The sequence below is a fragment of the Oxyura jamaicensis genome, chromosome 7, assembly GCF_011077185.1.
Source record: "Oxyura jamaicensis isolate SHBP4307 breed ruddy duck chromosome 7, BPBGC_Ojam_1.0, whole genome shotgun sequence".
NCBI classification, from domain to species: Eukaryota; Metazoa; Chordata; class Aves; order Anseriformes; family Anatidae; genus Oxyura; species Oxyura jamaicensis.
The window spans coordinates 18,187,499-18,208,507 of record NC_048899.1 but is presented as its reverse complement, the minus strand read 5'-3'; the positions used below and the strand labels follow the sequence as shown (position 1 = coordinate 18,208,507).

Below are 21,009 nucleotides of genomic sequence, written 5' to 3'. Positions count from 1 at the left end.
AAGGTTCTTCAAAATTACTCTCCCCCATTACGTGAAGAACTCAAAGCCTTTCTAATTCTCTTAGCTCACACTGTTACATGGCTGGGACAGGGCTTGTCTCCAGACAAGCCACAGCAAAGGTCTATAGGTATTTCCTCCAGGAGGGACAAGTCATGGGAGGGAGACAAACTACTGATGTCAGAGAAGACAGACAGTTCACATAGGGACTGCCATCCATTTTATGCTTTGGGTATCACCTGTCATAAATCTGTCTTACTCTCCAGATGGCATTTTAGATAAGCTAGAATACAGGAGAAAGTTCTTCCTATTTTGTGCCCGGAAGGCCAAATTCTACATATCCCTGAAAACAGACTGGGACAGAGACTAAACAGCTGAAGAACATGCTTCCCCCTTAGGCTATATATGTCTAAATGGCATTTGATTCTATTAGTGGCAGACTCGTTAGTATTTAGAAAAGCAAGAGTGGAATGCAAGCTTATTTTGAACAGAATCAGCATTGTGGTAGCCAAAGCTCATTAATAATGAATTTTATCAACTGTTCACTGAAATTTGTTCTGCCAGCAGAGTGTAATTATCTGCGAAAGTGATGCTTTTGCATGAAGAAAAAACATGCTACAAAATAACCTGTTGTTCCTTTTCCAGCAGTTATCTTGTATTTGTTCCAGAACAATTACAACGCTGTGTGAATCCATAACATATTTTTGAGCATCTTAGTGGAGTAATCATTGCAACAAAAAGTCCTGAAGGTCATGATTTGGTGAAACATGAGTATGGAGCACTGGAATTAGGTGTTTAGCATCTCCATTGCTGATGTGGCCGATGTGGCAGAGGGCCCCCAGCCGGGAGGAGCGAGCAGAGGGCCATGTGGCCACCCAGAGGGACAGGGACAGGCCACAGAGATGGGCTGGCAGGAGCCTGGGGGAGCCCAGCCATGAGAGCCAGGAGCAGCCCCAGGCCCTGGGACACGCTGGGGCACCCAGCTGGGAAGCAGCTCTGCAGGAAGGGCCCTGGGGTCCTGGTGGGCACCGCGCTGAGCACGGGCCAGCAGCGTGCCCTGGTCACCAAAGGGGCTGGTGGCACCGGGGCTGCGTTAGGCACAGTGCGGCCGGCAGGCCGAGGGCGGTGATCCTTCCCCTCTGCTCAGCACTGCTGTAAGGCACCTGGCGCCATGGGTCCAGGGCTGGGCCCCAGCACATCGGCGTCCACAGACACCTGAGGGGAGGGCACAGAGCCAGGCTCCATCCAGCGGTGCCCAGTGCCAGGCCAAGAGGCCCTCCCCATCTCAGGCTGTCTTGCTTTGTTAGTGAAAAATGTCAGTGACAACAGGAAAAAAAAACTACCTGAAGACATTGTGTTGGTCTTAAGCAGTAATAGCTGATTCTGCAAAGCACCTGGGAGATATCGTAGGTATTTGAATAAGAGTTCACGTACCTTGCCTGTTGCTATGATGCTGTGTTGCCTGCTCAGAGGAGACAAGAAGACAGACAGGTGGCGAGGTAAAAACCCCTGTCAGAGCTGCTTGGAAGCTTTTTAAAACTGAAACTTCTTTCCTTAGAAACTACAGCTTAAACAGCATTGAGATGCATTGTTTTTTTGTCAAGTTTTGGTCAAAAAACTTCCGTGTTCTGTAGTGTTTTATAACATATTCCAAGCTGGGTAACTATCAAGTTCACTTGTGCCAAGATGGCAATTCCAAGCACGCTGTTTGCATCTGTGCTGAAATGGAAAGAGGCATCAGAAAGAGGAGCGATTTTGTGTCTGGATCCTGTGTCAGTAGGCATCAATTTTGTTTTCCTTATTCCAGCTGCTCTCCAGCAGAACTGCCTTCTGCCCAAAGCTCTTGCAGTGAGCACAGAGGACAAGCCCACAACCTGGTCCTACCAGGGCCCATTTCTTTGTGGTATCAGCACAGGGCTGATGGTGGTAAGTGGAGGGTGGAGAGTGTGGTCTGCCTGTGCCTGGAAATGTCTAAGACACTCATCAAACATATGAGATTGGTGAAAGCAACAGCGCCCAAAACTTGTGGTCCCTTCTCCATCCCGTGCACCTCAAAGTGCTGTCACACTCATACTTAGTGGACATACATAGATGATTAATTCCATTTCCTCAAAGCAACCTTATATTTTGTCCCACAAATGGCCATGAGAAAACTAATGAGCTGAGATAAAGGGAATTTGAAACAGAACCTGTGAACGCCTTGATGTTTGTCTTCCTCAGGAGCTTGCAACGCCAGAACAGCAATCCCTAATCTAGCATATGCTTGTCAGAAACTTGGTTAAACTCCTTGCACTGTGTTTTCTGAGGAAAGCCTCATGTAGTATCCTACAAAGGGTGAACTCAAACACTGGTGCAAAGCTCACACGTCCACAGAGAATTTACTGCTTCACCATGCAAAAGTTTGGGCTTCCCTTGTTTGGCTCACACTTCGTAGAGGAAATAAAATAATGTATGAGCTTTGAAATGACAACAGTGAAGACTCAGGCCACGTGCTGGCAGCAGAGATAGGACCATGTGAGATTGCACTGAAATCGGACAGATTATGTACACGATTGCAGAAGAAAATTTATGGTAACTGAATCAGAGTCATTAAGTCAATCAGCATAAAGTTAATTTCTCTAAGACTTTTACCTCCTGTCCTCCACTCAAAGATTAGAGACAAGCCCTGTCAACAGCTGCCTACCAGACTAGAGGCATTTGCAAGGTGAAGCCGTCTGCCCTATTTCTCGCTGCATAAAAGCTGCGTTTTTCTGGCCACTGGGGGATAGGGAGGCTGCATTCACATTCACATGTTGGGATATTGGCAGAAGAAGAAAAAGGGGCTCTTGTGAATCCAGGGTTGTTGTTTTTTTGTTTTGTTTTGTTTTTAGGTGCTTCTGCTAGTATTAGTGCAAGCAAAAAGTACAGTTGGCCCAGCTCACTGAAATGCCTGGGCTAACAAGGAAAATCCTGAACTTTATCAAATTTATGGCTTCCAGAAGAACAGATGTGTCGAGAGCCACCCTTACAGACAGCATTTTGGTATAGGCTTCTTTTCTTGCTGCCAGGTTCAGTGACCTAAGTAAGTGTGTTTGGAGGGTAAGCAGTGGAGCCAGTAATTTGCTGTTCTGGGAACTTCTACCTGGCTGAGCAGTCCCTTGGCGTAATACAGTGCTGTCCAGTTTTTGCCACCCTTGATTGCTCAGGCTAGCAGTAATGGATTCAGTGCTTGCCAGAAATCACAGAATGCCATAAATTAGCTCTGGCTGCTCAGGTAGCTAGGAGAATGTTAATGAAACAATCAAAGCTGAGAAAAGGTGAGCTGGGAAAGTTTAATTGGTAAAAATGGAAGAAATTTCAGAAGCCAGCTCAAGTAGGGTTAAGAATCACAATGCGATTAGATGCTCACATCTGTCAAGTCAGAGCAGGGTTTTTAATTTTCAAGACAGCCTTCAGATTAGCTATGCCTTGGCAGGGATATTATAATTTATTATTTTTCATCTAATTGAGTGAAACGGTTGCCTAAAGTTTGGCAAGTGTTTATCATCCAGGGACCCATCAGGGAGATCAGAGCATTTTCCTTGCTTTCAGATCTCAGAGGCTGTGTCTCACAGGAAAGAAATCTGTCTAAGGAGGCTCAGTTTTTCTAATAAAAATTACTTCTTCCCTACTGTATGTGCCATAAATGTTTATCTTTGGCTTGCAGCCAGCTGTGTTGAAAGACGATGGCTATGCAGCATTGCGTAGCTGCGTTAGGAGCCAGATAAAGTCAGGTTGGGTCATGGTATGTGCACGTGCTGCCAGTCTCTTGAAGACACGGCCGTGTAAATGCTGTCCCTGCCACTTTCGAGTGGGACAGAGACCCACAGGAGCTGTCTTCAGATGGCTGGGGGCATCTCAGGTGGCATAGGAAAGGGACAAGAGACTAGAAGCTGTTTGTAGAAATAAGAAACCCCACTCTAGATAAGAGCAGAAGTGGAAAAATAACTCTGATTCAGGACTCGAGCAGCTTTTGGAGTTTTTTAAGAGTCTGGCAGCCTGCTTGGGGATGAGCAAAACACATGTATCTGGGCCTCTCAAGAAGCAGTATCTCTGTTCACCTACATTTATTTACTATTATTATTTTTAATCCTTATTCATCTGCTTTCTTAGCTTTAAGAGCTTTAAATAATCTTTCAGGTGGATTTGAGTGTGCAGTGTGGGTATGAGCACCTGGCTGCCTCCCCCGGATTTCCACAGGTTGGCAAAGGGTTTAATATCTCTTTAGTATCCCAGTCCCTTTATACACTAATGCAGTTTGCAAGGCACAAAGGAAAAAACCTGATTCAAAGCAGGATTCAAGGGTCAAAGAATAAATCATGGGCTATTTCAAATAATTTAAATATTCAGGTACTCAGTGATCTATCAAGAGCTAAGAGAGAGTAATATGACTCTTTGTCTAATTTGTTTTAGAGCTGGAGTTTGAGCAGTATTGTATAAAACTACAACCCATGAATTAATCACAAGAAATGTAACTGTATCTAGGTCAAGTCCACATGTGAACCTCCAAAAAATTTTATCTTCATTCAGCTTTTTCAGGATTATCTTTACTTTTGTTGCCTCAGGGGAGGAAAAATTCTTTGATTTAAAAAAAAGGCAATTATTTATTTTTTTTTAGTTTCTTTTTAACTTCTCCTCCCTCTCCCTATCTCTCTTTCTTTTTGTAGTAGAAAGCTTTTTTTCTTTGAAAAGAAAAAAATACTGTTTTATATGTTTTTCACTGAAGGTTGCTCAAATTCAACCAGTCCTATTGTGGCTGTGAAGGAACCATGAAATTTCATTACTGCTTTTCCACACAAAAACCAACTGAAGTATCCAAGGTTTAGTTTTGTCATTTAAAGATCTCTCTCTAGAATTGCTGTCTGCTTTTTTTTTTTTTTTTTTTTTTTTTTTTTCTTTCTATCCCTCTGCAACTGCCAGGAACTCAGAGCTTCGGGTTTACAGAAATATTCCTTTTGGGAATGAAACCAATTAAAATTGTGAAGAATCAGAAGCTGTGCTTTTTGGTTAGCACTAAAGTTTGGCCTTGTATTCATTAGTATGCCACTTTACAGAACACAGTCAGCTTGGATGTACTCTTTCTCACTCTCTGATATAAATGAGGCAGAGTGAGCTTTCTTTTTACCAAATACTCTGTTTCTAGCTGAAAATCCAAAGGTATTTTTTCCCTGTGGTAGACACTGCTAAAGTGTCATCTTTTGCTGATGCCTCCCTGACGAGGCTCAGCCTCAGGGCTCTGTTCTAGAGACTGAAGCACTGGGCTGCAATTAGTCTTACATTTTCCCCAGTGAGATATTAAGCTTGATTCCTATGTCAAAAAATGCAAGTTTTTGTGTTTAGGGTTTTTCTGTGTGTGTATGTGTGTGTAGGCACAAGAGCTTGCAGTTGTGAGATGCAAGAGGTTGGGCAGGGCAGGCAGGAGACGAGCTTGGCAAAGTCAAGACCTCTTAGCCAAACTAAAACACAGAAACGAAGTGCACAGGCAGTGGAAGCAGATATAAACATCCTGGGAATATCAGAGGAATATGGCCCGGGAATGCAGAGAGGGGATCAGGAAAACAAAGACCCAAACAGAGCTTGGCTAGAGATGTAAAAAATAACAAGAAGGGTTTCTTCAGGTATGGAAGACAGCAAGGGAAGGTGAAAGAAACTGTACCCCCCCATGAGCAAAACAGGAGAGCTGGCTACAGCTGACATGGAAAAGGCTGAGGTACTCAAGTTTTTTGCCTCAGTGCTCTACCACACTGCCCAATTCACAGAATCCAGAGGCAGGGACTGGGAGAATGATGAGCCAGCCACTGTTGGAGAAGATCAGGTGTGAGACCATCTAAGGAACCCGGGGGTGCACAAGTCCATGGGACCTGATGAGATGCATCCAAGGGTCCTGAGAGAAGTGGCATGTGAAGTTACTGAGCCACAATCCATTATATTTGAGAAGTCGTGGTGGTCTGGTGAAGTTCCTAGTGGCTAGAGAATGGAAAAGAAACCTTTGCTTTACTTTGCCCAGCTGCAATGCAGGCACAGAAATTCACCAAGCTTGTCTGAGCTAGGGAACAGAGCAATGAGCTATGTGGAACATGGTGAATGCTACAAAGAAGACATACTCCACTCATATGCTAGCAATTGCTTTTCATTAGTCTTTCTTCAAAGATCCTTAAAGTGGCCATAAAAATAAGAAATGAAACTTTCAGTTTTAGCTCAGTTTTTTTTCTTTAACACGGTAGAAAGCTCTTAACGTCAGATCCCTTTAGAAATTTAACATCTCTTCAGGTTAGAGGCACCAAGAATAGTTTCCTATAAATCTTTCACCTTTAGAGGACACATAGAGAAAACGAGTTTGAGAGTGTGTCTAGAATATTTAAAGGCATTCTCTCAGCAAATGATGCCTGGGATGTGCCAAGAGGGATGAAATCCTGGAGCCATCCTTCGGTATATTCGTTACTGCCTGAAGGGAACCTGGCTGTCCCAGTTTTGGCAGCACCACACCAGTGTGAATTCAGGGAGGTGACTGGTGTCTGATGCCTACCACAGGGGTCACTTCTACCATCTTGTGGATCAACCTTTAGCAATCCTGTAGACTGATTAAGCACAAATAACAGTGCACTTAAAAGGTAAATGAATAGGAGATAGTTAGGCAGGAGGAGGACTTTGAAAGACGAATCTGCCATCCTCTGGAAAGCTTTCATCAATGCTACAGGTGTTGTTCTGCCCTTGAAGGGTCTTTATATATTGCCATGTATATTCATATATATTGTTTTCTCATCACACAGGTCTCTGCCTAGAGACGTAGGAACTGCAGCATATAGTCTTGCAACTGCTTTGGTCATTTCATTCATCTTTATGTAAGGAGTACAGCCCATCTAGTGTAAATTCTTGAAACTGAGGTTAGTGCTTGGAAGGTTGTAACTGCATGGATGGTCAGATCAGCTCACAGGGCAAAGGCTGCTTGATGTTGGACACAGATGAAGCAAGTTGGATGAGAAGAAGATTCCCAGCCTCCCATCTCACCCTGCCTCAGGGTCTGTGTGGGTGTTAATGATGCTGTGAGCCCAGACAGCCCACACACTGATCGGAGAGACCATTGCAGGATACTGATGATGCCACTCATCTAGACAGCTCCTCTGATGGCCCCAATTTTCCCATGCAAACTATCCATGGAGTTCAGACTTAGCTGCGATGCACAGCTAGAAGAAGTGTACGAAACACATTTGTGTGGCATGACCAGACTGAAAGTAGCAGAGCTGCACCCCCACTAGGGGTGCGTGGGGCACTGCTTTCTCTCCATTTTGATAATTCCAGACTCTAATTTTCTTAGCAGTAGTACTGTAGAAAGCAACAACAAACATGCACACACAGGAAAGAGTTGGACAGGGAAATAGGATGTACTTGTGTCCTGATTCTAGCCATATGGCTGTGTAACTGGTCACACTAAAACACCAGTTAAAATGCATCTTTATTTTTACTGCTACCAGACATTGCGAATTGAGTCAGCCTATAAATTTATTTAACTGCTCTGCCTTGTCTTAAACTTGATCTCTTTGCACCAGGGACTGCTGCAGTTTCTGTCCAGTGCATTGAGGCCGGATCCTTTCCCTCTCAAAACATCATCCTCTTGTGTCCCTGAGTTATTACTCGCCTCCTCCATAACCTGTCCCCTGGAGCAGCAATGAGGGAGCAGTGGCACTGTGGCAGCACAGTTGATACCAATTCATTTATCTCACGAAGCCTTGATTAAACTCAAGGGGGCTCCAGGAAAATTGCCACTTGTTCTGACCCTGCTCACTGGGAACCCAGGCACAGCCCTTGCCCTTTGCTGAGCATGCTGGCAAGTGCTGTGATGCTGGAACACATGAAGAGCAGCGGAGTTTTGGGTCTGGGTGTCCTCTTTGAGCTAAATTCAATTGTCTTTGCCTGGCTACTTCGGCTACAAAGGCTACAAACAGCACCTGTGCTTTTCCAAGTTCCCTGCTAGTTGCAGATGTGGCTACTCATGTTTCCCAGGTGGCCCCTGGGCAATAGCACAGCCCTAAATAGGAACGGACCCTAATGACAGGCGTAGTCTGAATAAATCTCTCTTCCTCGCCAGCTTTCAATTTTGATTTCGCTTTCCTCAGTGACATGCATTCACTCACCACGACCAGGAAAGCACATTTATTTTTGGATGTGTAGCTAAGCTGGCAGCAGTGTTACATCTTTTAGGCTCTCACTTGCTAGAACTGCAGAGATAACTAGCTGCTTTTTCTTTCTAGTACCAGGAATATTTGAGCTCTGCATGACTTTTCAGTACAATTTGCAAGGAGCAGCTGTGTCTGCTGCTGCTGCTGCTCTGGCTGGCCTTCAGCACTCAGACCCGGGGCAGTAGTGGGGAGATGGTAGTGGTGGTGCTGGTTGTGGCTGTGCATTAACAGGAAAAAAAGAAAAAAAAGTGGCGTTAGGACATCCAGTCTGGGAACTACCTGAGACAGGGACTTAGTTTGGCCAGGCTGTGGTAGCTGAAATTTTTAGCAGGTTTGGACATAACAATAGTTAATGGGGTTAAAAGGTGCAGTTTGGGTTGAAGGAACAATGTAAAGGGGTTACGTGCTAGCAGGAAGGTAGGTTTGAGTTAAAGGCAAATATTGAAGCAGTTGGGGAACACAGCAGTCGTCCCTTTGTGTGGAACAAAGAGGCTTCAGCCAGATCTTTCAATCTCCACCTCCCCAGGAGCTGGCATGGAAATTCCCAGGTGTGTTCTGCTGCTGATGTTCTCCTGGTGGAGCTATGACCTTTGAGTGCCTCTCAGACAGAGGCAGGCAGGTGCATGTGGCGTGGTGGCAGAGTATTTAACTCAGGTTTCTTCCATCACATAGAAATGTAGATGAAAGTGCAGAGCAAGCAGAGGCGTAGTCCAGGGCACAAAGCAGAGCTTGCAGCATCTCTTCTCTCAGGCTAAAGCAGGTAACCCCTTTACATCGTTCCTTCAACCCAAAATGCACCTTTTTCATCCCATTAACTATTGTTATGTCCAAACCTGCTAAAAATTTCAGCTACCACAGCCTGGCCAAGAGCCTGAAAGAGGCTTTAGCCTGAGAGCAAAAGCTCCTTCCAGTGAAGGAACAGCTGCCCCCTCCACTCCATGCTCTCCTGCTGCAGCCCCCCTCTGACCTGCTCCACCAGCAAACATCAGAGCAGTGTTAAACTACTGCTGCTTTGTCTTCTGGCTTTACCCTCCCCAGCTTTGCAGAGAGAAGGGGGGACAGCCGCTGGCTGCCTCCAAACGTTGGAGGCACTGAAGCCTCCCAGGAGCCATGGGACTCCTGCCACCACCTCCTGAAGGATCTCAAGGCACAATGCAGCCCTGACCCTTGGCCTGAAGGTTCCCAATCTTGAAACATGAGTTTCAGGAACAGAACAGATGAAAGCCTGCTGGTTTCGATGCACTTGTTTTTCGCTGCACATAGGAGGTGTAAAGCAAGCTGTGCTTGAACTCCTCGTGTCCCCCTCCCACTGCTTAAAATGTCCTAAAAACCATGGATCTTGCTGATTATGGCTGCCTGGGATGGAGAGCAGGAAAAACATACCCCCCTTTGTCCCCAGACAGTGTACTGCAAGAAGAGTTTAGGTAGGATTAATGTATAAAGCTAGAAAGCCATTGCTTTCCCCTGCCAGAGCTGTTCAACGTGCACTACCTCTGCTTACTGGAACAGGAGACAACCTGACATTTGACTGCATTTGCTAGTAGATTTCTGGGATTTTTCTTTCTCATCCCTCCTTGGCCTCCCACATGGAAAATAATCCTTCCAACATGCAGGTGGCAGCTTCCTTGGGAGAGGGGCAGGCATGTGCAAAAGGCTGTATTTTAGTTTATTCATAGAACATGTGTATTGTCATTTGGAGGGCGTTGCTCTCAGTATTGTATTAAAAATAGCTGCAGTGTTAGGGTTTTAATTCTCACCTTTTTGCTTGCCTGATTCCAGAGTCATTTGTGTTTTACAACTCAACTGTATTTGAGAAGACAGCTAGTCTAGCTTTCTATGAAATGTCTACAGTGCTCTTCTCAAATCAGATTCCGTGTTTCTAGTTGATAACTAAAACCACAATTCTACAACTGAATGCACCATGTCCTGGGCTGAATGTTGGTACCTAAAATCACAGCTAGTGTGTAATGAATGGCAATGCTGTTACTGTATAACTGAACACACAGGTTGTAAGTGGTAGAAGTGGCAAAATCCACCAGTAGACTGTCAAACCTCTGAAAGAAGGTGTTAGTAAAAAAAAAAAAAAAAAAAAAAAAAAAAGTTCATTTTTAAATCTTCTGTTTTTTTTTCTCCCATTATTTTGAGTGACACCAGCAGCCTTCTGCCCAGAAAATGCTGCACATCAGGGCTGCTGGTCTGCATGGAGAAGACGTGAAATGTGAGAAAGAACAGAAAAAAATGAGCTTTTTGAAGCAGTATAACTCCCCCCTTCCTCCTGCACCCTGTCCCCTTTCATGTCATGGTTTTTAGGAGCCTCCTACCCCTGCTTGTCTTTCCCATGGGGGGAAAAAAAAAAAAAAAAAAGATCGAGCTGATCGTAGGGCGGATGCTGCTTCCTTGCAGGAGCAGCAAGGTGCTGGCCCTTCGCCTTGGCAGACCACAGAGTAGTCTGCACGTTCTTGGGTCTGCGAGTGAGCGATGTGGGCAATGAGCAGGCTTCCAGCATTTTTGTGGCTGTCATCAGCAGGTAGCTTGGCATCAGGCTGGTATGCAGTGAGACCTCGTGGAAATTGTCTTGTGTGTCCTGGCACCATGGTTAGCTGGGGCAATGACACCCAGACACTAGACCCAGCAAGTCACCGGGTGCTGGCTTTGTGTCAATGAATATATAAATTCAAGCCCCATCTTTGCCATGGAGTTATTAATGGGACTTATCACATTCATTTAGTAGCTGCCATCACTTAGTAGATTAACCTTTATCATGCAGCTTTGCCATGCTAGCTGCACGGCAAAATAATTACTTTTATTAGAATCTGCCCTTGATTTAAAGCCATGGGGGAAGCAATTAAATTTAACAAAAGGCAAAAGCCGTGACTTCTAAATGAAGAAGGATGGCTTTTGTTATCTGTTTCATAAATTTTATTGTGTACAAGTATTAGAAAATATTCAGTCATCTCTTTTTTTTTAAGTATGATATTAGACATTTTTACTCTAGAGCTCAGTTGAATGTCATCAGTACTTGCTCCGGGACTCAGCTCAGAAATAAAGCTTTGTATAATTTAAACTTATCGCAAATGACTTCCAGGGTCTTTGAACTTGATCTGCCACTTGCTTCTCAAACCTTTCACACGTGTTCAGCACAGAGCTGAACACTTACGATTTCTTGGATCACGCAACCTAATCATGGATGGATCACCTCTAGCTAATTAGGTGGCATTTTTCTTTATTTTTTTCTTTATCTTCCAAGATGCACCCTACGCTTTTTCAATTAATGTTGTATCAGTGAAAAAGAGTTGGTCAGTGTGTATCATATGTACTTGCGTGAGGACCCTAAGTGTGTTAGTTTGCAAACAGTTTACAAACAGATACCACGTGCACATTGATTCTAAAATTATGGTGGTGTCTGAGCTCTTGGGGAGAAAATCTGCCCTAGTTCTTCCTTTAAACAACTTCTGTGTTTGCTTGGAAAGCTTGGCGTGCCTATGGATTGGCATTGTGACTGTTGAGATCACTGTTAGTGGCAACAGAAGGTTTTTTGTTTCAGATGGAGTCAGATCCACGTAGCTGCTGGGGAATGGTTTCTTCTGTGTGGGAGATGGAGGTCATGGTTTCTGGAGTCTCTGTGGACTTGCATGGCACGATGGATCTCAGGGGTTGGTAATGTTAACACACTTGGCCAAGGGGAGCTTCTGGGTTGTTTTTCAGGGGATCTTAGAGACTCTTCTGAGGTTTCCACGAGTGAGACGAGTGCACTGGCATCAATGCTGACTCCGTGGTATTCTCCAGGTACGTTCAGGTTGCATCAGTCTCAAAGCTGGTGCCTGCTCTGCTTGCTTTGTGCAGTCACACTTGTGATAAAGGAAAACAGGCCATCCTGTGACTAGATATGGACAGTCCCTTCAGGTGGACAGAGCGTGGTGGTTGTACCTGTCCATGATGCTTACCACACTGCAGCATCCACCCTTAGCTGAGCCCCCTTCGGGTTAGCTCACCTGGCTGCAGGGGATGCTCCTGCAGGTTTGAAAACATAAATCAGGCTGCCCAAAGCAGTCCAAACCCAGGCTATAATAGTGCTGTGAGGACAGCACCGTGGTGTAACAACTGCTAGGGTGAAGAGGGAGGCATCTTCAAAGCTGCAGTGCTGGGAGGACACTGTCTGTGATTCAAGGCTTGTTAGGACTCAGTACTGCTTCAAAGCTTTCATTTTGTCTTAAAACAGACTTCTCAAAAGCAGAAGAAAACTGTATTAAAGAGCAGCGTCCAAATTAGAATTGTTTGTCCTGCTGAGGACTAGAGAGCTGACTCAGTCTGCCTTCCTGGGGCCCTCTAGTGCATTGCTTCTAAAGATGGCTGCAAGGCGGCTTGGTCCCCTGCCAAGCTGATGTGAAGGGTCAGCTGGATATCTTCCTTGCATTTCTACGTACTAACCAGGGAAATATATTGATGTAAGGATACTGTGTTTTATGTCCACAGTGAAAATTAATCCAGATGAATTTGAGGAACTAAATGTGAATCTAGTCACTCTTTTGGAACCAGACTAACTTTTTATTTGATTTAGTTGAACTGGCTTACAGAGTAAAGTGAGAGTGGCTGTTCTCAAAAGGATGTTCGTACCAATGGTGTACTTGGAACGGACACTCCTCTGCCTGTCCTTGCTGTTGACAAGCCCTTTGGACTTGCCTGTGGACAGAACTGTTTATATGGACAGTATTATACCATGCAGGGAAAGGGAAGTGCCCTCTGGGCTTGGTTTCACCTGGGTTGCTGTAGTGGTGAACACCAGGGGTGACACCATCCCCTACATCAGGTAGTGGGAGTGCAGGAGCTGCTCTCGGCACTCCAACATGGGGAGGTCATCTTCGTTATGCCTTCAGGGTAATGAGTGGGGGAAAAAGCTACGTTCATGTGAGTGGCATATGGAGGAGGGAAAGAGAATACCTTGTTTACCTTAATTTCTGCTGGGAGGACAAAGAGGCACAAAGCCACCCTGCAAGCTGGCAGAGACCCACGATCAAAAGCACTTCTGCGTTTTATAACCAGCCGGTGAGATTTATTGCTGTAAGAAGTCTCTGATGAGCCACGGCTTCAGGATTCCCAAGGGGTTTATGTGCACAAATGACAAGAATATCCCTTGGAATAAATATTAAAATGAACTGGAGCTTTGAAAGGGTATAAGCCCTTGTGTCTGAGGCTCTGCCACTTTTAACTACTCGTGCTTAAGCAGACTGATGGGGGTTCTCCACCCACAGACACCAGCCTCCTGACACAAGAAGGGCTGGAACAGCTGCTGGAGGAGCTGGGGACGATGTGGGCAGCTTCTCAGAACCTGGGTGGCAGTGTCCTGAGGCACCACAGCCGGAGCTGGGCCTCACCCTAAACAGCCATTTCCAGCCCAAAGGGATGGGGGCCTGCAGGTCAGGGTCAGCAGGAAATTGAGGGTGCCTTTCTCTGTAACAAATCCTTCAAGGGCTTCACCTTCAAGGTGAGATTTGTGCTCCTGCTGACTTCAATTACAACTGGTGGGCACCCAGCCCTTGGCAGCTGCTGGGTTGCAGCAATCTTGGTAGGGAGCACAGAAAGCCAGGAAAAGGGTTTTGCTCAAGGTGTAGGTCACAGGCAGTAGTTAGCTGCAGGGCATGTCACAAATAGAGGCTGCCTCCTGGGGAGGGACTGGACGAGATTCTCTCAGGACAGGGAGGAGGAGGAATTCCTGATGGTGTTGCAGCACTTGTGCCGCAGAGCTTTGGAGCTCTCTGCTGAAAATCCACTGCCCAAGAAGCCCTGCACAGGAACAGGAATGGTCTTTGGCCTGGAGGTGCAAAGGCTGGCTTTTAAAAGATACCTTGATAGTGTCTGTCTCTGCTGCTATGGGTCTGTCTTCATGCCATTCCGTATTCTAAGCTACTTCGTTTTTTTTTTTTTTAAAGCTTTAAGTGGGTCTATATATAGAACAGGCTGCATCCTGCCTGAAGACTCTGACAGCAAATAAGGAGCTTAATAGAGCTCTCTGATAAGTCTCAGGATCTTTCCATTTCTAATTCTCTGCAGTTTGAAGCTTTGACAAGAGCTTTCTTTCCCCAGTTGATGACCACCTCTTGGTGCTGGGTAAATTGAATTTGAAGTGGACAGGGCCTTTGCTGGGCTTGCTGCAAAAATACCAGCCTAAAAAGACGCACGGTGGTGGGAGAGTTTAGCCCTCCATTCTCCTCAAGTCTTCGCCAGGCAGAGGCCACCCTGTATCAAGGTGGTGGAGGTGGCTCTGCCATGACCATGGCACACTCTGCTTGCCCTGCGTGGAAACCTGCTTCCATCCCCATGCCACAGCCAGTGAAAGCAGAGTCTAAATTTCTGGTTCTTAGTAGCTCCCAGATGAGCTAGCTATGAGCTGAATTTTTGCAGAACACTTTTCTGTGGCCTATTAGCTGTTTGCTGTGCAAAGCACTGCCTTGAACTGTTGATTTAGGCTAAATGGCAAGCAGTCTTGCAAATGAGGCAAAGACAAAATTGATGCTTTAAGGAGCATTGTAGCGAGAAGCTTTCCTGTCTTGTAATGTTTATCTGCTCGAGCACTTCCAGCATTATAGTCATTGTTGCTTTTTCAGCACATGTTAAATGCTGCAAAGTATATCTGCTCTCTGCTGTATGCTTCCCTGTGCATCTGTGATAGGGAATTGCCCTTGTGGGTAGAATTTACTGCCTCTATTTTTTGAACACTTCAGTTTTAACATTGCACAGGGTATTGCATTTTAGTAGGTGGGATAACTATTAATTAAAATACTTGGTCTGGAAGACTTGGAAAAGGACTGGAAAATCAATTGTATTCTTCTAAGGAGCTTTCTTGGTGAAATTATTTTTGATTGTCTCCAAATTTTGGTGGCTTGCTGTGCTTACTAAGCTTCTGCTTATTCTACATTGCTATATCTCAAAACAATTGTTCCATAAAATAGCACAGCAGTGGGCACGGGAACAGTAATTTTTCAGTGGGAAACTTCAACATGCATTACATATAAAATGAAATAGTGAGTTTTGAAGATGCCTTGATGGAAAAATGGGTATACAGCCAAAAAACATCTTGGGGGGGGAGGGTGCTAAGGTGCAGTTTTCAGCTGCTGATGCAGAGATACATTTTACTTACTGTGCAAAGCCTGTAACAGAAGAACTTGCTTTGTCTTTTTACCCTCTCTTTATTTGTGGCAGAAGGCATCAAAGTAGCTATGTATTTACTTGTCAGAAATTGAGAACTCTGAGGATACCCTGTAAGCCTTAGGGATGTGTCTGTATGTTTTGTAAAGCCCCCCAGGCTGGGTAACAGGGACAGTGGAGGAAGAAGAAGAAGATGACTTACACATTTTGTTAGTAAACAGAGTTCCAGAATTAGAGACCATGCCAAGTGTATATTTAATCTTTTTCACCTGGCTTAACTGCTGTTGACAATCACATTGCAGACCTTATTGTTGCATAGTCTGAGAGAACCAGATGATTGCAAGCAACAATGCTGAAGCCAATTCATTTTGCATTGTAGCATATTTGTGATACTTATACATATAATTATCTGTAATTATACATATAATCGTCACTTCTAAAATGCACTGTTGTCTGTAAACAGGAAAGCTCAGTATTTGTAACAGCACTGTAGGTCATGACCACAGATAGCCACACCCCTGTCTCTTCTCCAAATGAATGAACACAGTTAAGAAGCTGAACACCACGTGGCTTTTTAGGAAAATACTTGCTAAGCTTTCTGTGAGCAGACATCTGCAGCAATGTTATTAAAATAGTATTAAAAACAATCTGGAGTGGAAGAGATAAGAGCACTTTAAACAAGCTTGTAAATGAAAGAAACAATCCAGCTCGTAGACAACCTGCATAATACCAATTGGGTAGTCAAGGGCACGTGCAGTAAATTTATTTCTGCAAGTCATTAAAGTAATAGACCTCCTTCATGTCATTTCCCTTTTATGCAAAGAGCAAATATGTAGTCTTCCTGGAGATGAACAATGAAGCACTGAATATGTAGCTGCATTAACAATGCATTGAGAGAGAACCCAAGTAAAAAGAATATAAATATGTCTGTGCTGTGTTTTTCACTCTCTTTTTCTTGACTCTGTAGTGAATATTTTCAGGCAGGACGGCTATTTAGGTTGCAGTTTTGAAGAGGGTGAGGAATCTAACATGCACCCCTGAACAATGTAAGGTGCAGAGCTCCTGTAACCAAGTAATATTTGCAGCAAACCATGACACGATTACAGGGGTGGGTGAGAGTGGCTGATGAGTTTAGAGGCTGAGTGATTTAAAGTAGACTGCTAGCATCTGCTGTTCTTGGGAGCTGGGAAAATAAATAACCTTTGCACATGAAAAACTCCATCCTAGAATGATGTGGACATTGTGGTGGTGCATGCTGGAAGTGGCTAAATGTGATAAGGTATTTTAGGATGAATAATGTCTTGTGTCGTTTTCTGAACTGAGGAATCTTTGGAGTTTAGATTTTTACAACAAGCTATGCTCTCATGCACCTCCTGCATAGTCTATGAGAACTGAACCAGTTGTGATAAGTCCAGCACATGGGGCTGAGTACGATTTTAAGCTTCCTGTGTCATTCCTGGTGCTTTTTCCTGGTGCGTGTCTGCAATTACTACTTTAGTGGTAATTTCCACTACTGTGGAAACCTTGTGGCCCAGCTAACTCAGGCACTCAAGACCTTCATTGGGATTCTTTCTTACAGTTGACTCTTTTGGGAATATGTGATGACCTCGCTCCCTGGGGACAGTATGCTCTGGGGGGAAAAAGAGAAAAAGGAAAATGACTCTCTCTTCAATGTCTTGAGGTTATACATGAAATGAGTGAAAACTTTTTTAGCTAGGAAGTTCTATGGAACTTGGTTTTGACTAACAATTTATGCCTGCTTATTCTTTTGATATGATAGCTGGCAGTTGCATTTTCTGACAATAGTCTGGTTTTCCACTTCCTAGATATGACTTTATGTGGCTGTATTTGAACCTGACTCTTGGTAGCAGTTTGAGATCTTTTTTTAAAAAAAAAAAATTATTTTTAAATTTTCATTTATTTATATATTTTTGCTATTTAGACTTCTCCCGTGGTTTCCATTATCTGTAAACTTCACCATAATTTGGTTTTGATGGACAACATGGGCTAGCATAACATATGTTAACCCCACAGGATTCCCTAAACATACACCATCCAATTGCTGATTCCCTATTGATAATTAGACCTTGAGACCTGTCAATTAACAACTTTAATTTGTTCTATTGCACACATTAATTAATATTTCAACATAATAGTAACCGAAATGGTGATACCCAGCTCTGTGCCATGCTTCTAAGACCTTTGGTGTTTAGAACAGCATGAGCTCTCTCAACCAAATTTATAAGTAGAAACTTCAAAATACCATGTTATCCTAATAAAGCTTATGTAATTAGTAGCAAGAAATATTATTGCCCTTTAAATATTTTTAATCCTGACTACTGCTTTGTGTCCAGAATTGATTCTGGGCATCTATAAAACACTGAACTGAAGACTGGATAAAAAGTGCAAGGTACCTTCATGTTATCTTGAGACTACTTTTGATCAAAGGCTTTTCAAGAACCAACCTGTCCATTGCAGGGGCTTTGTTTAAAAAAGATTCCTAACTTCAATATTATCTGTTGTTAGTGGTTGGCACTTAACATTACAGCTTGGAATTAAAAGATTTTTTAACATAACTTGAATGCTTCCTTTAGCTTGTTTTTTTCTAAGGAAATGAGATATATAATTAAGCTGTCTATTTCCTTATGCCTTACACCTCAATAGCTTTCAAACCCATTATCAAATTGAGTCAAAATTTACTAGAAAAGTTGTTTTGTCTGACATGAATGTCCTTCCAATCTTGTGAATGTAGGCTTCTGTGGAGAAGAGACAAACATTATCAGGTACCCCGTAGAGGAGAACTGTGCTATGGGCTCACCATTGGCATGCACAGAAACATTACAGAAAGTTATGTTTTGGGGATATAGGAGGGAATGACTGAGAGATGGGGTTTTGACACAAAGGATTACTATATCTGAGACATTCTACAGATCTGGCAGTGCTGGAGGGGTTTCCCCTGTGGACTTTCTTGAAATGCATGCTGGAGTGCAAGAGCTGGGAGTGTCAGTGTGTGGTGTACCAGGTCAGGGACTGAGGCTGCAGCAAGTTCAGTTCTTACAAAGATATTTCATGTTGTTTGAAACAATTGGCCCCAAAGTAAGTAAGTAGCAAATGCATGATTGTTCTTTGGAGGGTGAAAAAGAAATCCAACACAGTGGCTATTCCCAATGATGTTGGCCACAAAGATGCAGAAGACAACTGCTCTCTGCGTTATGCTTAGCGATGTTATTTTTGGTATGCCATTGCAAAGATTCTTTAAGTTTTTGTGAACTGTGCTGGATGTTGAATTATCTAAGTCCTATCTGCTCCAAATCAATATAAATTAGAAGTGAAATAACTGACTGCATCAAATCCATCCCTGCTTTTCTATCCACTCATGAAGATTACATGTCTCACCACTTACACTGGTCTTTCATCCCAAGGTTTTTAGAAGAGCAATCTTCCTTGAATCATGATATTTCTGATTGTCTAGTACTATTTTATTTTTTTTTTGAGGAACAGTAACCTCACTTTGACGGTTGTTTTCTCACAACTATTTTCTCTTGACTATGTTAAGTCTCAAGTTTTCCCCTTTGAACACATAAGATGATTTTTCATTCATTTAGCATTTGCTTTGTCAGGGCATTAAAAGCTTAATGTGATTGCTTGCATTGAAGAAAAGACTGACTTTCATTTTAGCTCTGTTTCCATATTTCTCTACCCAGACAAAAGTCTAAGTCAGCATGGCTCTGCAGGGAACCCAGCTTTAGAGACACTTTTGGTAAATCCTGAGAGTTTTTATATAGGACTTACAGTCCTGGGGAGGCTTTGCAAATGTCAGGATGAATCATGCAGACTGCTCCCCCGGTAAGAATTTATTTCGCATTTTGCGGAGGAGGAGGCTAATGACCCTCCCATCAGACACCCTAGTCTAGTCATTCAAGAGCAGACAGCAGCTAGTGCTCTCCCTGTGTGCTGGCAGAGTACGCGGTGGAGATAACAGCCCTCCAACCATCCATGACTTGAAAAGATAATGCCATTTCAGAGCACATACATCCCCTTCCCAAACAGGTTATGAGCACTGATTTCTTTTATACATTCTAATCATGCAAATTCCTCCCAGAAGGTTTCAGTGATACCAACTAGGTCAAATTTATGCTCTGTAAGTGAGCAATTCCCATTTCTCTTGTTTATTACCCAGGCTCCTTACATTGGTGGAGATGCAATTACAGAATTTTGTCTCCTCCCTTGGCATCTTAATTAATGGCATCTTGGTTTCTATGTACTAAATGAATAGTCATTAGTTGTTTCTTCTCTTCCTCTTCTTCCTCTTCTCACCCGTTCCTTTTATTTCCTGCTTCTCCCTATTTAAAATCTTCCTTCCTCATGCAACATAGCAGTCTGCTAGAAGAATGGAGATGCAGCCATTTTGTCTAGACTCACTTCTTGGGGTCCACAAACCCAGCTTGTCTTCCACAACCCCATACCTACATGCCTTAGTGCAGGAGCAGTCACCAGCAGGCTGCCTGAACCTTCCTCCTGATTTTTTCTTTACAAGTGACTCTGCAGGATGCTGTCACATGGGACACGGTACCCTGTGATTTCAGGGTTCCAAACTGCTTTGATGAGAACTCCAACCAGATTTTGGTATGCACTTGACCAATATGAAAAGTATTTTTGCTGCTGTTTACAATTTTTTTATTATTATTATTTTGGTGTTTTGTAACTTAGTGCTTGAGATTTTTGTACATCAGCTGGTTTCTGATCAACATGAACAACTGCTTTTAAAAGCTTCCTCTAGAGAAATCCTCTCTTTTAAAATGCATACAGGTAGGCAAAGCAACCTTGATCTTAATGCACCACTGAATTATGATCAGAATTTAGGGCAAGCCTAGAAATAGGATCTCTTGCTTCAGCCAGTGAACACCAAACCCAGTTGGAGACCGTCTTGCTTTGAACACTGTGCATAAGATGAGGGACCCACTGATGCCTGAAGGACGTTTTGAGCACCCCACTGTGACTGTGGCTCAGTGACGGACAGGGAGATGCAGATAGCTTGGTCTTGCAGCTGGTTTCCATTTTGGGATGAAATCACAAGGTATGACTAGTGCTGTTCCAGGGAAGGACAGATTTGTGAGAGGAGGAGGTGAAAGCATCCGTGAATCCAAGGTGAGATGGCTCAAAATAGCTGCTTTTGATGGGTCTGGCAATGGATTTGTCTGGACACTGCCTGGAAGAGAAGAGAAATGAAGAAAGGCTGAGAGAGATGGTGTTGTTTAGACAAGAAAATAGAAGGCTCTGGGGGGACCTTAGGGAAGCCTTTCAATACTTAAGGAGGGCTTATAGGAAAGATGGGAGAGACTTTTTGCAAGGGTACATAGTGATACGACAGTAGTGATAATGGTTTTGAACTAAGAAAGGGTAGATTTATAGTAGAAATTAGACAGAATTTCTTCACAACGAGGGCAGTGAGGCCCTGTCCCAGGCTGCCCCGAGGAGCTGTGGGTGCCCAAGGCCAGGCTGGATGGGGCCTGCTCTGGTTGAGGGGCGGCACTGGGGGATCTGTAAATGTCTGTATCTCTCTTCCAGCCCAAACCATTCTATGATTCTGTGCTTCGGTGAGACACTGAATGGAGGTCCTGGAACCTGTGAGCAAGAGCAATCAGAAGGGGGAGAGTATCTCAGCATCCATATG

The 21,009-nt window shown here is 43.8% G+C and overlaps 1 long non-coding RNA gene across 1 annotated transcript; it reads left to right on the top strand.

Moving 5' to 3' along the window:
* The first annotated feature begins 1,393 nt into the window (after positions 1-1,393).
* LOC118169940 lies at positions 1,394-20,681 on the top strand. Its single transcript, XR_004752382.1, has 3 exons — positions 1,394-1,403; positions 18,718-18,724; positions 20,633-20,681. It is a non-coding gene; the product is annotated as an uncharacterized LOC118169940 (long non-coding RNA).
* Positions 20,682-21,009: the final 328 nt, after the last annotated feature.